This window comes from Convolutriloba macropyga, chromosome 1 (assembly GCF_964194025.1).
Source record: "Convolutriloba macropyga chromosome 1, txConMacr16.3, whole genome shotgun sequence".
Classification (NCBI taxonomy): domain Eukaryota; kingdom Metazoa; phylum Xenacoelomorpha; order Acoela; family Convolutidae; genus Convolutriloba; species Convolutriloba macropyga.
The window spans coordinates 63,949,897-63,963,992 of NC_134468.1; the positions used below are offsets into that span (position 1 = coordinate 63,949,897).

The 14,096-nt window shown below is 33.7% G+C and overlaps 1 pseudogene; it reads left to right on the forward strand.

Annotated features, from left to right (window-relative positions):
* Positions 1–14,096, forward strand: part of LOC142345711 (kalirin-like) — a 56,417-nt pseudogene that overhangs the window by 9,960 nt on the left and 32,361 nt on the right.

Below are 14,096 nucleotides of genomic sequence, written 5' to 3' on the forward strand. Positions count from 1 at the left end.
TTCGATAATTTAAAAAAAAGTTTTCTCAAGTTCATGGCTCAAAACTTATAAATATTTTTCTACATTACTTGTATAACGTAGAAAAAATGTATCTCTTACTATTTTGCTTTCATCTTCCGTATTTTCTATAGCCCATCTGAGCAAAACGGGATAATGGTAAGAGAAACTCTGATGATCTAAAATCTCACAGTCTGCAATTAATTTTTGATAGATGAATTGATCGATACAAGTTGCTGAGCTATTTGTGACCCGGGTATGTTCACTTGGTGTTATGCTGAAGCCATTTGAATGAATGGAATTTATGTATTTTTGGGATAACAGATTGTTCTTCAAGATATTTATACTAAAATCTCCACAAGCTAATGTTGGAGTTTTTTGTGAGCTAATTTTTCCCATAACATTGTCTAAGATTTCAGTGAATTCAATTTTGTTTGCCTTTGTTTTATAGTATATTATCATTAATCGGAATAAGCAGCCTTTTCTATGTACGTTAACAAACAATGACTCTTCAATGTCACAACCAAGCACTTTTTGGAAAAAACAATTGATTCTAACTTGAATCATAATGCCATCACCTTTTGAGTCACGAGTTTTTGGTAAAAGACTTTGATAACCAGTAACTAAAAACGACTTTGAATCGTCTTTTTCGGAAATCCAGGTTTCTGTTGAACCAAGTATGTCATGGGGATACTCATGACTATACGGGAGTGCTTCCAGGTCCTCAGGGTGTTTTTTCAATGAGCGAACTTTTAGATTTAAGACATTAAATGAACTAAAAGATATTGAAGCTATTGAAGTTTTGTTTTTAGGGGTAGTCAATCGGTGAAGAGGTGGTGAAAATATTGCTGCGAGATGGTCGGAAACATTTCGTATATTCCGAAAAGTCGTAATGCAGATTTTTGGTATTTATATATTTGGATTTTCAGACCTTGTATATTTACTATTTTCCTTCCATAGACAAAAAAATGTTCCCTCTCGTGTCCGCGTTGACTCCACACGAGAATCTCTCTTCATCGTCGAAAAAAATTTGGCTGGAGCAGGTGAAATATATTTAACTGTTTTTTCGATGTTAGTATTCGCTGATAACTTCTTCTTGTTTCTTAAAATATCAGTCTTCACGACTCTACAGGCAAATCGAGCGATTATTGTACGCTCACCCATTTTGCCTCCTGGCAGTCTTTAGGCAGTCGAAATATCTTTCTCGTCAATTGCCACTCCCAACGATGACGCGACTTCAATAACCTTCTTAATTGTAACAGTGTCTTTTTCAGGTATAATACTCCCGGTGTTAATCTGTTCGACGTCTTCCTTCAAACCAATGATTCTTTTATTTTCTCTCCTTTTGTAATTTTCTATACTTTCAGCTTGAGACATCGCTGCAGCATTGCAACGTTCTCCTTGGTAGTTTAAGTCGCCCTCAATTTGTCGAAGAATTTCGGTCTTTAGTTCTTCCTTGATTTGCTCAACAACCTGTTTAACAGCGCTTGGAATAGCCGCCTGAATTTCACTTCCTACTTGGCAGATTAATTCTTTTCGCATTTGGTTGATACCGGTAGGAATGAGGATGTTGATACAACATTCAAACAATTTTCGAAAGGAAATTTTCTTCATCAAAGCTTTCTGCTATTGGACTGGAGTCTTGTTTGGATCGTTTAGCGTCGTCTTGCTTGATGGAAATGGTCTTGTTTTTTCAATGAGCGAACTTTTAGATTTAAGACATTAAATGAACTGAAAGATATTGAAGCTATTGAAGTTTGTTTTTAGGGGTAGTCAATTGGTGAAGAGGTGGTGAAAATATTGCTGCGAGATGGTCGGAAACATTTCGTATATTCCGAAAAGTCGTAATGCAGATTTTTGGTATTTATATATTTGGATTTTCAGACCTTGTATATTTACTATTTTCCTTCCATAGACAAAAAAATGTTCCCTCTCGTGTCCGCGTTGACTCCACACGAGAATCTCTCTTCATCGTCGAAAAAAATTTGGCTGGAGCAGGTGAAATATCTTTAACTGTTTTTTCGATGTTAGTATTCGCTGATAACTTCTTCTTGTTTCTTAAAATATCAGTCTTCACGACTCTACAGGCAAATCGAGCGATTATTGTACGCTCACCCATTTTGCCTCCTGGCAGTCTTTAGGCAGTCGAAATATCTTTCTCGTCAATTGCCACTCCCAACGATGACGCGACTTCAATAACCTTCTTAATTGTAACAGTGTCTTTTTCAGGTATAATACCCCCAGTGTTAATCTGTTCGACGTCTTCCTTCAAACCAATGATTCTTTTATTTTCTCTCCTTTTGTAATTTTCTATACTTTCAGCTTGAGACATCGCTGCAGCATTGCAACGTTCTTCTTGGTAGTTTAAGTCGCCCTCAATTTGTCGAAGAATTTCGGTCTTTAGTTCTTCCTTGATTTGCTCAACAACCTGTTTAATAGCGCTTGGAATAGCCGCCTGAAATTCACTTCCTACTTGGCAGATTAATTCTTTTCGCATTTGGTTGATACCGGTAGGAATGAGGATGTTGATACAACATTCAAACAATTTTCGAAAGGAAATTTTCTTCATCAAAGCTTTCTGCTATTGGACTGGAGTCTTGTTTGGATCGTTTAGCGTCGTCTTGCTTGATGGAAATGGGCGTTTGATTCAAAAGCTCACGTTAGACAATTCACTGGCATTAGTATCATCTGCCATCTCTATTTCATAAGTTTATCACAACAATTAGGCTAAATTGATTATTCTAAAGATTATGCTAAATTTGGCTGAATTCTAAAGATTAGATTAAATTTGGCTAAATCTTTTTCTAAAGGTTAAGCTAAATTTGGCTAAATTTGGCTGATTAGGCTAAATTTATTCTAAATTGATTATACATTTTTTTGCCCCCAACCTTTTGATCAACTAAACAAACGAAAATTTAATTTTGCAAAAGAAAACTTTCGAAAGCTCGACTTTGGAAATAAAGCAACGTTCTCAGTCAATTTGTGGAACTATGTGTTGCAGTACAAAACTTTATGATGACTGCCATATAAGAGTCGAATATCAATACCGTTCATTAGAGAGAACAAAACTCAGTGCACAGAAAAAAAGATAATTTAGTAGCAGTACAAAATAGCAAAATCTGACTTTAATTAACATTTTTTTTTTGAAAAAAAAACAATATTTCAAAGAACTAACAGTTATAAAATTTTTAAATTTGTTGCTTATAAAACAGTTTCGAAAATTTTATCCTTATTCAAGAAAAGCTGTGCAATTCTCAGTTTTCTGGATAATCAAACCACATTATGAATTTAAAAGTTTATATCTATTTGTTTATGGATCACACATAAAAAGAGCAATAAATTTATTATAGATTTTATAATTCGGAAAATAAATTAAAAAAATTTATGAGAAGCAATGTTTTCAAGTTTACTTCGGGTTTTAAGTTAATGTTTTGCCATAAGTTATAATTTATGTACAATTTTTTGAGACAAAAACGAAACTTCTGCTTAAAATTGACCTACTAAAAAGTCTGAAATCTCAAAAAAATGCCCGTTGATGACTGCAACTGATTGGGTCCCGGTAGCTTCTTAAAGGTAATTGTGATCAGGTGCTTAGGTGTCTGGGAGCCTATGCTAAACATAATTTTGTCTCGTAGTAGATATTGATAACAACATTACAACTTGCTAGCAGTACTGTTAACCTAGCCTGAGGGTAAACATAAACAAGCTTGTTTTACTATCATTTACCCATTCACGCCGTGTATTTTCGGGAAGTTAGATCCCTATGCAACCTTTCTACACGTCAGCAAATAGAAACTTAATTTCGAGATATAGCATTAACCTCAAATACTGTAAACAAGGAAGCTTCGAAACTCATTTAATTCTGTTAATACAAGTTATAACATGCCGTTATAGAGTAAATTTACAAAGCTCAAATCACGGGACACTTCTGTCAAATTGTTTATCTGTAGAAGTTTTGAACCGGGCAAAATCTTTTCCCACTTCAAGTTTACCCGACTTCCGGAAACTCCCTGAGTAAACTCTGGTTTCTTATTGCCAGTTTTTCGCCGATGGGCAAATTCGTCTTTGGATTAATTATTTACTTGTTTACAAATGCCTCTGGGTTGTAGCGTGCATGAGGGTACTGAAAATTGGGAACCCTCGGTTGTGGAATATTTCGAGAAATAACAAACCCACGCTCAAATTGAAACCCTCGAATGGAGATCCAAACACTTGCAGCGTCAAAAAACCTCTTCAAACGTAGAGTTCCACCAAAACTCATTGCGTTTTCCCTTTTTCAAGCGTTGAAAACTTTCCCTGTTACAGAATTTAATAGTTTCCTTTCAAAATGCGAGAAATAGTTTGATCACTGTTGTTCATTACATGAAAACGCTTATTTTGTGCTAAATAGGTGAAACTATTCAGAATAAGAGAAACTAGCCTTGTACGCTTCATAACCGCGTTCATCGGCTATTGCGTTTAACAATTGCAATAATCGGGTCACTGTTATTGACTTTACCCAACTATACACCCTGGCGCGTTTTTGATGTTGAAATAGTCATTGGTTCAGTCCCAAACAAAAATGACACTATCAAAACGAAGCAAGTCTAGAACAAAACACAACAAAGAGTGTGTGGGCAGTCTGCCCAGCTGTTACTGTGCTGAACAATTGGACAATGTTGAACAAAGTGTCTCAACACCCAAGCCCAGCAAGAAGAATTTTGGAGGAATTCTTGGATCGTTGACGACGTTGAGGAGCTCCAGAAAAACAGCCGCTGTCGAACATCAAAGGGGGTTTATTCACAATGCAAACGACCCAAGTATACCACTTCAGTCTCTCTACCCCCAGAACTTATCACCCGGTGGATCTGGAATGGGGGGACCTCTGGCAAATATGGGAATTGGAATGTGCGACATCAGGAATAATCCATTTGACAATAACAGCCACCATTACGCAACTCTGTCAAGTGTCAAACACAAAATGAAGTCAAAGCCGCCCATTTCAAGTCAGTAGAATTATTCTTTCGAGCTCAAATTTCTAAATATTTTTGATTAAAACCGGTCGAGGTGTGAACACCAAAATTTGTAAGATTTTAGGTGAGTGCGATGGTTTTTCTGTAAGACCAGCGATAAAAAGCAGCGAATGCGGTCAAAATATTTTTCGGCGATAAAAAACTTAATTTCTACGAAACTTCCCTGCTACATTTAGCGCATTTTTTTTGAAAATTCAGCACATTCAACGTCTCCATTCTATTGTTAAAACGGAACCATTCGACTTGCTAGTGTCCTCACTGGTTCTATATATTATCTCTCTATATTAGAATTGTATGTTTTTATTACTCAATTAGTACGCTTTTGTATTGCTTTAATCGCACATTACTCGAATTTCCATTACATAATAGAGAAGAAGTTAATTGTCAGTTTCCTTATATAATAATTTGTGCTCAAAAAGCGACGAAAGAGAAACGTAAGGAAAAACCCATCTGATATCCTCTCTCCCTATAACGGACTTCGGAACAAAGATGAGTAAATTTTCTTGTTTGAGCTAGTTCGAAGCCAATTTAAAAAGTATAGTTGAGCAAATCGACTGAATCCTGAACATGATCTTCAATGAGTTTAAATTATTTTATTAATGAATGGATTAATTTTTAAAACTCAGTGCTCCATTTCAGTGAAATCCTTCTACCGATCCAAAAAGGAAGGTAAATTGTAAAGCACGACAAATGTGTGTTCTACGATTTTGAATGTTAGCGACAATCTGCCACTTCATTTCTGTTCAAACTGTTTGATTTGAGATGTTGTGAATATTTTGTTACTTTTAAGTTATTTCAGTATGGTAATACTGTGAGGTGTATAAGTACACTCGTTAACAAAAGTGAAGGTTCATATTTTAAGAACTGTAAACTGCCTGTTTCAAAGAGAATTTTGAGTAAAGTTCTTCCTTTCGCTTTCCTTAAAACATTCGAACGAGCAGACTGAAACTCGAAAAGAATTTTGAATGCGTTACGTCTTATCTAAGAAATTGACATGAAGTATTTAAAGAGAAAATCCAGATAGTTAACCATTTAAAAATGCAATTCTAACCTTTACTTCTGCTTACGTGTGTAAACGTTTATTAGTATATAAATGGGAATCCTAAGGAAGGAAGCCTAATCCTGGGAAAGCCTACGGCTATGATAGCTCAGAACCATAGGGTTCTACGAATTATATATAAGCTTATCTAGAACCCAGTTTTGTTGTTTCTTGAAGAATATAAGGAAAATTTTGTGAAAATTTGAGTTTATCATGATACTAAAATTTTATTATAAAATACAATCTACAAATCTTATCTATGTATGATGAGCGGAATTACATCTGCTCACAAGAAATAGTCAGCCATCCTATTTGTTTAGAGGTCAGTTATTGTATCGAACTCTTCTTTAGCTGCATTTTTCGAGTAAAAAAGAAATTTACTAAATTGTGAGTGGTCTTGTAAGTATTTATAAATAATCTTTCTTTAGGCTTCTAAATATTTTCTAAGACTTCTGCGCAGTAATTTGTTTAATTTTCACCTTGCAGTAGTTTACTGTTTTTCTAAATAACGTTCAAGTACAAGTCGTTACATGAATACGAGCAGACTGAAACTCAAAAAAAAATTTTGAATGCGTTACGTCTTATCTAAGAAATTGACACGACGTATTTAAAGAGAAAATCCAGATAGTTAACCATTTAAAAATGCAATTCTAACCTTTACTTCTGCTTACGTGTGTCAATGTTAAAATATAAATGGGAATCCTAAGGAAGGAAGCCTAATCCTGGCTTCCTAAGGAAGGAAGCCTGCACGTAATTTATTGGCAGAAAACTTCGATTAATGGATCTGGCTCAGCTAAATCAGTAATCTAAATTGTTTTTTAAGTAAAATAAAAAAAATTGATCTTAAAGACAAAAGTTTTTTTGTATTAATTAATTTTCGATGGAGTGAATGCAGACGGGTAGGCCAAACGTATCCTTCAATGGCAGGTGGTGAAGATCAAGTAGTCTAACTTCGTATTTCATGTTTGTATTTAGGTTTGAATATAGCAGCACTGCCAACAGACTGAGATTGGATATTGGGGCGTAGGATATTATGCAAAAACTCGATAGTATAAAAATGAATAAAAATTTACCTGAGTTTTTGCATTTTGGACATTTTGACGATGTAGTTTACCGTCAACTTCCCAATGTCTATGCATTTCTCAACTGGTAGCCTTAAACTTTTCACATTAAAGCTAATGATGAGCATTTGAAACAGTCATCACTCTTTCTCTGTTACTTTTTAGTTAGAAAAACCAGAATCAACTCGTTCGCATGTAACGAATACTAGGGACACTTGACAACTTTAAAGCATTGATAGAATTTTGAAGCAGCACTTTTAAGTGTTTTAATTGCTCTTCGCCTTATTTCCTCAAAACGTTAGATCAGGACCTTCGACTGATGGCTACAACATTTGCGTTCGCCTAATCAAATTTTTGTCTTATATATCATCCCCTTAGAAAACTAATCTTTTTCTTGCGTTTTATATACATATGATCAATTTATTAGGGTTGACTCAGTGACATTTTCGTAAGACATTTATTACGAAAGCTTTGAATTGTCCTTTCAGCACTTTCTAATGAATCACTTTCTGATTGTACACACTATTGGGCCATTTGATTTTTCTTTTAAAAATGAAAAAAAATTTAAAGAATTTGAAACAGTTCGCTTCCAGTTTTTTTCTAAGAGATCTTTTTGAATAGACATTTAAACGTCTCTTAAATAAAAGTGATAAACTTTTGAATAATCAGTCGCAGCTACGTATCAGATATTCAAATTGTGCCAAAACTATGGTCAGCGTTCAAAAATTCTCATATTCACTGAAATATGTATTAAAATATTTGAATTTTGTTCATTACATTTTAAGCTCAATCGTAGAAACATTGGTTTTTATTAGCAAAATTTTTTTATCGGGTAGTTGTTTTGACTCGTTCTCTACTCACCATATTCTTCTTTACCACATAGCTCAGTTATTGTAAATAATACAGATGTTGCTTATGGTTCGTCCTCAAGACAATTAGTTGTCATTTAGTTTTAAAGCAAGCAAAAATCAAAATTTCCTGCTGCGGAATTTCAACTGAAAAAAAAATTAAACATTAAACTTAGTTTCACTTTGGCATCAAGATTGCAGTATTATTTCTTTTCTCTTCCATTGGCTGCTTTACGGGCGAGTTTGATTTGCCATCTTGTTAAACTTGCTAATTATTTATGGAAAGCCATGAAAGCAACAGAAGCAACAAGTCTTCACCAATAGTCTTCAGAAAATTTTTCGTTGATAAACTTGAATAAAAAAATTTTTCTGTTAATGTGAAGCGGCGTGCTTCTCAACATAATTTGGTTCCTGGCACACTTTGTTTAAAATAATTTCTTCTAAATATTTTGCATTCAACTAAAATTGCATCAAAAAATTTCGTAAGTGCCCAGCAGTTCCCTATTCATTTTCAAATGAATTTTTTTTTTAAAATTTACATCATATTTGTTCACGGAGTTTTGATATCTTTTTCTTTTGTTCTGCTGTTTTTTTTCATTCTAAACCCGCAACGTCTACAACTGTCAAAAATAGACTAAAGAGGGGAAACTTTTTTTAAATTTCTAGCTAGGGTTTCTATGGCGGCTTGAGATGTCATCGAGGGGCGCTAGTGAAAATGGTAGACGCACTAAAATACAAAACATATATAACTCGCCAATCAGAATTTAGAAAATGTTAATACTGTTTTCTGATTGGCTGATTGCTCAACAAAATCAACATGTTTTTCAGATAGGGTAAGAGAGCAAACGTAAATTTGCTCGGAAATCACGATCAGTCGAAAGAGGGAAACTACATTTTGGGTGGGGATGGAAATGATTATACGTTTGGTTGTAATAAATTAATTGGAAGTCCCACGGGCCGCTGAAGCACGGCCAGATGCGGTAAAATATATAATCTTTAATTTGTATATGTCATATTTAGGCTAATTGAAGGCATAAAGGTGCAATGTTTTAAACTTTTCAACCAATCACATTCGTTAGAAAGTCTACTCTTCTATTCTTTTGGTGTGTTTTGGAAATTCTATTATTTTGGTGCGTTTATTGTTGGGATCATCGAGGACATCAGAGCAGTTACACAAAATACTCAGGACTTCATTTCACAGATAAACTTACCGTTTATTTACAGCTGTTTTCGCAGCAGTTCAATTCGATTTTTTAGTTTCAAAGCCTTTAATACATGCTGTGTCTATGATGGCATACATTGAGGAGATGTGATGTGCTTGATTGTTTGCCGACCTAAATACATGTCAACACTTCAAGCTCATATTCCCGAAAAGTATTTTAATGGGCGCTATTTCATTAACGCCCAGAAAACTCAAATCAATGAAACTATTGCCGATTGAGAGCAGAATTTAATTGTTTTTCAAAATCGTGCGATAAATATTGAAACAACAGCAAACGAAGGTGAATTCTTTTTTTGGTCTTTTTAGCTTAAAAAAATTGTTCCGACCCCACTTGTGGGGGGAGGAACTATATACTCAAATGGGTTTTTTTGTTCGGACAATTTTGGCCGATCGGTTTATGGTAAGGAAATGCGATTGGTATCATAAAAAACTCGTCCAGCGTAGAATTCGAAAATAAGAAGATTTCTTTTTTGAATTTCGTTTTTGTCGAGGAGTTATCGAGGATTGAAGATTTGTGTGAACACGGGATATTTGGCATGATTTTTATCACTTTTAGTGTAATTTTTCTTCCAATTAAAATCTTTGTTAATAAAATATTAATTCAAAACTACATTTCACGCAAAAAACGAATCAATTTTGAGTTCGTGATAAGGCGATAAAAAGACTAGTAATGGTCTCATAGGGAAGTTTACTATAAAAAAAAATCGAATTCTTACTTTTCATGTTTTTTTTGTTTATTTTTGAGTCATCTAGAGACTTGTCATTTTCATATCTAGGTTCCGTTAATGTAAAACCTGATTTACAGTCAAATGAAGCCCACTGAACAAAAAACTCGTTTTCAAGGCGTCGCTGGTGTTTTTTTTGGCTTCGACTCTGAGCTTTCACAATTAAAAATGAAGTTTTGATTTTCTTTTTGAGGTTTTACCGAGTTTTTGGATTTCAATGGCGTCAAATCGTTGAGTAAGAAGACAATAGAATTTGCAATGAACATTAAGTGAAACTATATAGGGCTTTGAGTGGACACCTAATGGCTGTTAAATTTTCAAAATTAAGTTTTCAAAAAAAAAAATATTATTAACGAATCATAAACTTATTTTCGTGAACTGTATGTCAATCTCAGTAATGACAGGACACCCTCCTTTCTAATTCAACCAAAATTAATCTGGTTAGCGTTCCGATCTTCTAACTATTTGTTATATGACTTCAATGACACAAGATTTCAAAAAATAAAAAAAAATTTTTGGATATTTTCTTATTATTGGTTCCTCTTGAAACTTTATCAAATTATCCTGTTATTGCTGTCTCCCATTGGCTTACAGAAGACGTTCAGTGGACCATGGATAAAGTTGTCAGAGAAAAGATTATGGTTTTAATGGTCTCGACACATTTTTCTCGCAACTTTCTACTGAATTTTTAGTTTTTGCCTTTATTTGTTGTTTCCACAGTCATTAGGCTTATTGTATGTGTTAGTGATTATCTATGCATGACACATATGCTGGTACTTCAATGGAGGCATACACTCCAAGTGAGCGTATTTATTAACTTCTGTTGAAAACTATTGAATTAAATGGCCGTTAAGACATTAGAAACAATTTTTTGAATTTTTTTTGAGAATTAATTATTCTTAAAATTTTTTGTGAACTGTAATCAATCTCAGTATTAACGGGACTCATGTTCTTCTAATTCAACCAAATTTATTCTATTTAGTGGTTTTATCTTCTAACTATTTTTATTATGACTTCGATGCAAGGATTTGATAATTTTTTGGATATTTTTTTCGTAATTTTGTTTCCTTTTCGAATTTTATTACATTATCCTAATATTGACAATTGCATTAACTCAGAGATGACGTTCATTGAATCGTGCATAAGGAATTCAGAGAAAAACTTTTGGTTTAATTGGCTTCGACACTTTCTTCTCGCACTTTTCCACATAATTTTTGATTTTGCCTGTTTTTGTTGTAGTTTTCATAGTCAATGACTTATTATAATGTCATATTGGAGACCTGTAATTGACAAACATCTTTGTTGCCTCAGTAAGGTAATTTTTAGCGTATTTATTAGCTTCCGTTGATTTTGAAGTCGTTGATACTACGGGTTTTCTAAAAATTTTCGTGGTTTTAATGTATTTGTTCATGATTGTTGATTTAAGGGAGTCAAACTGTTAAAAAACGAACTCCATTGCTGTTAAAAAACTAATTGAAAAAAAGCAAATTCTTCCGGAAAAATTAATTATTTAATGGCTTTGACACTTTTCTCGCTAAAGTTTCTTTTTGAATTTGCTTTTTTTGCTTTTTTTTATTCTTAAGGTCTTAAAATGCTAACCGGTCCCAAAAGCTTGTAAATGAAGTTTGAATGAATGATTTTTCATGAAGCAACCAGTTTGTTGCGAATACTCTTAAATATATGATATAATACATTTTTAAGTTTTTTAAGGATTTTTTAAATTTTTTCAGTTTTTGTTGTACTTTTCGTCAACTTGTGACTTATTCTCATCATTGAGAGGTCCAATACAATTCATTGTATTAACATGTTTGCTGATATTATGACGTAAATGATGTTTTTGTTTGTTGGAGAATATGCACTTTCTTAAAAAGTTATGTGAGGGCTGCATTTTGTTTCTCTTTCTCTTCCTTTAGCACAATCGCGTAATAACAGATCCCGATGATTTTAAATGTGGCCGGCCCAAATGAACTTATCTATTCATTCAGTATAATTTTATCTGAATGAGCTTAGAAAAAATTGAAATAAGAAATACCTAATATTCAGATAATATCTAAAGATTTTAATGTCTTCACTATTTTGTGTTTTCGCAATGTTTATAAAATGTTGTTCGTATTTTTTTTGAGTTCTTTTGCATCTTCAGTCAGTTTCTATGACTTATTCTAACCAGAGACAGTTCCTATTAGTTTCATTAGGACTTTTTAAATAAAATTATCAAGACTTATTTCGTTAAAAGCTAATTATTTTCAAGAGTTTTGATATTATTTGGTTTAAAAAAATGTTGATTTAATTTGAGTTTCACCTCATTATTTCTTCTTTTTATCGTCGTGTTACCTACTCTTGTTAAAGAAAATTCCCATCTGCCGTGTATTTAAGAAAAATTTAATTTTTGTGATTAAGCAGTTATCCGATTGCATTTGGACATTGCTACTAGGTGCTTTTAAATATGAATATTGAGCTTTTGCCGTGAAATTTTTGCTTTTGTTTTCTTTTTGTTGTTGTTTTTTTTCTCGTAGTCTTTTTAATGCCAGATTTCGTTGTAATGAAGCATGGCATTATTTAATTCAATCGTTATTTCGGTTGTGTAACGATTTTTTAAAACTCAAACATCTATTTTTGATTATCTCTTTGTCAAAAATGTAAGTCAAAAGACAGTTAAGTCAAAAATGTAGATGAGCGCGGGTCGGAACATCATTTGTTGTAGTTGATTCGCATACTAGAGATAAACAATAAATCAAATGCTTTTTCGAAGTCTTAAATTAATTTCAGTCTCAAATTATAATAGTTTCTGAGGAACAAGGAACAGTTACCAGGCAAAATGTTTCGAGCACATTGGAACAATATGAGAGTGATGACAAAACTTTGAAGAATTATCTTAAAACGATTATAATGTAGCTGCTCTTTTGTTTAAAATATATAGATAGACAGCGAAGCATAACCGTATCTCAATCGTCTCTGGGAGGAAACTCAAACGGAGGATACAGCACACTGTCACTATCTCCTATTGTGAGTCACAATCCCAACTTATCTGGACCAGGAGGGGGTGGGAGTGGAAGAAGGAGTGGGGGTCTGATTCAACAGCAGAGCGCTGGCAATAGTCACAGCCAGACATACTTAGACACCTCCAGGATGAGATTGAGGTCGGCCGGATCTATGAATTCAGAACTGAGCTGCTCCAGAGTCTCCGTCAACTTAGAAACCAACAGGTTATAATTTTAACGATTGCACCAGGTAAGAATACAGGTCAATGCTAAGAAAAATTGAGGGAAATGACAGTTATAAAAATTCAGTTCATGAAATGAGCTTTTTGATCATTTCGACTGTGCTTGAATTGACATCGAAATCTGACTTTTGTTTCAGGCTCAAGCTGCCGGCTAAGATGATGATAGTGCGCAGTTACACAGCTAGAAGTGAGGACGAGATAAGTGTGAGCGCTGGTGACGGTGTTATTGTGTTAGACTGCAGCAAAAACGAGAACTACCTTGTTTACAAACCAAGTTCAGGTATTATAAGATAAGCAAAATAAAATAACAAAAACAAACATTTCTCCACCGGACAGTGGGGCTAGGTCAAGGCAACCGTTTTTGTATTGAATACTTGAAAGCATTTAGTTCTGTAAGGAGATTTATTTGGTTCTTATTCATCTGATTGTTGTTGTTTATAATGTGTCATGTCAGTGAAGAAACTGATCTCTTGCTATTTCAGTTTGAAGGGTGTTCTGGGCATCCAACCCTATATGTTTTTACTAACTTTTATTAAAGATCTCTTGAGGATTTTTTTAAAAGATATTACTTCCTTTTGAGTTTCGCTGAAAAAACATATTCTGGGCGCAAAATCTAATCTTGTTTCTTTTCTACAGCTTGAAAAACGCTTTCAAGTTTTACGTCAAACAATTTGGGACAAAGCAAAAATTGATTGACATCAGGTTCTGACAGGTTCCCAATTTGTTTGGTTTCTGCTCGACTGCTAAAAATGAATAATGAAGATTTGGGGATGTAAAAGTCGGAAGAATTTTTGGCTTTAAATGGCTGATTTTTTAGCATATTTAGTTCTCGTGAGGTACACTCTGAAAAGACTTGAATAAATCTTTACAAACTGAATATAACTCAATTTAAATATATTTTGAGTATTATTGTTTGCAAATTTGTTTACCTTTGATTATAATTTTAGTAACAAATTTGTTTACCTGACAATT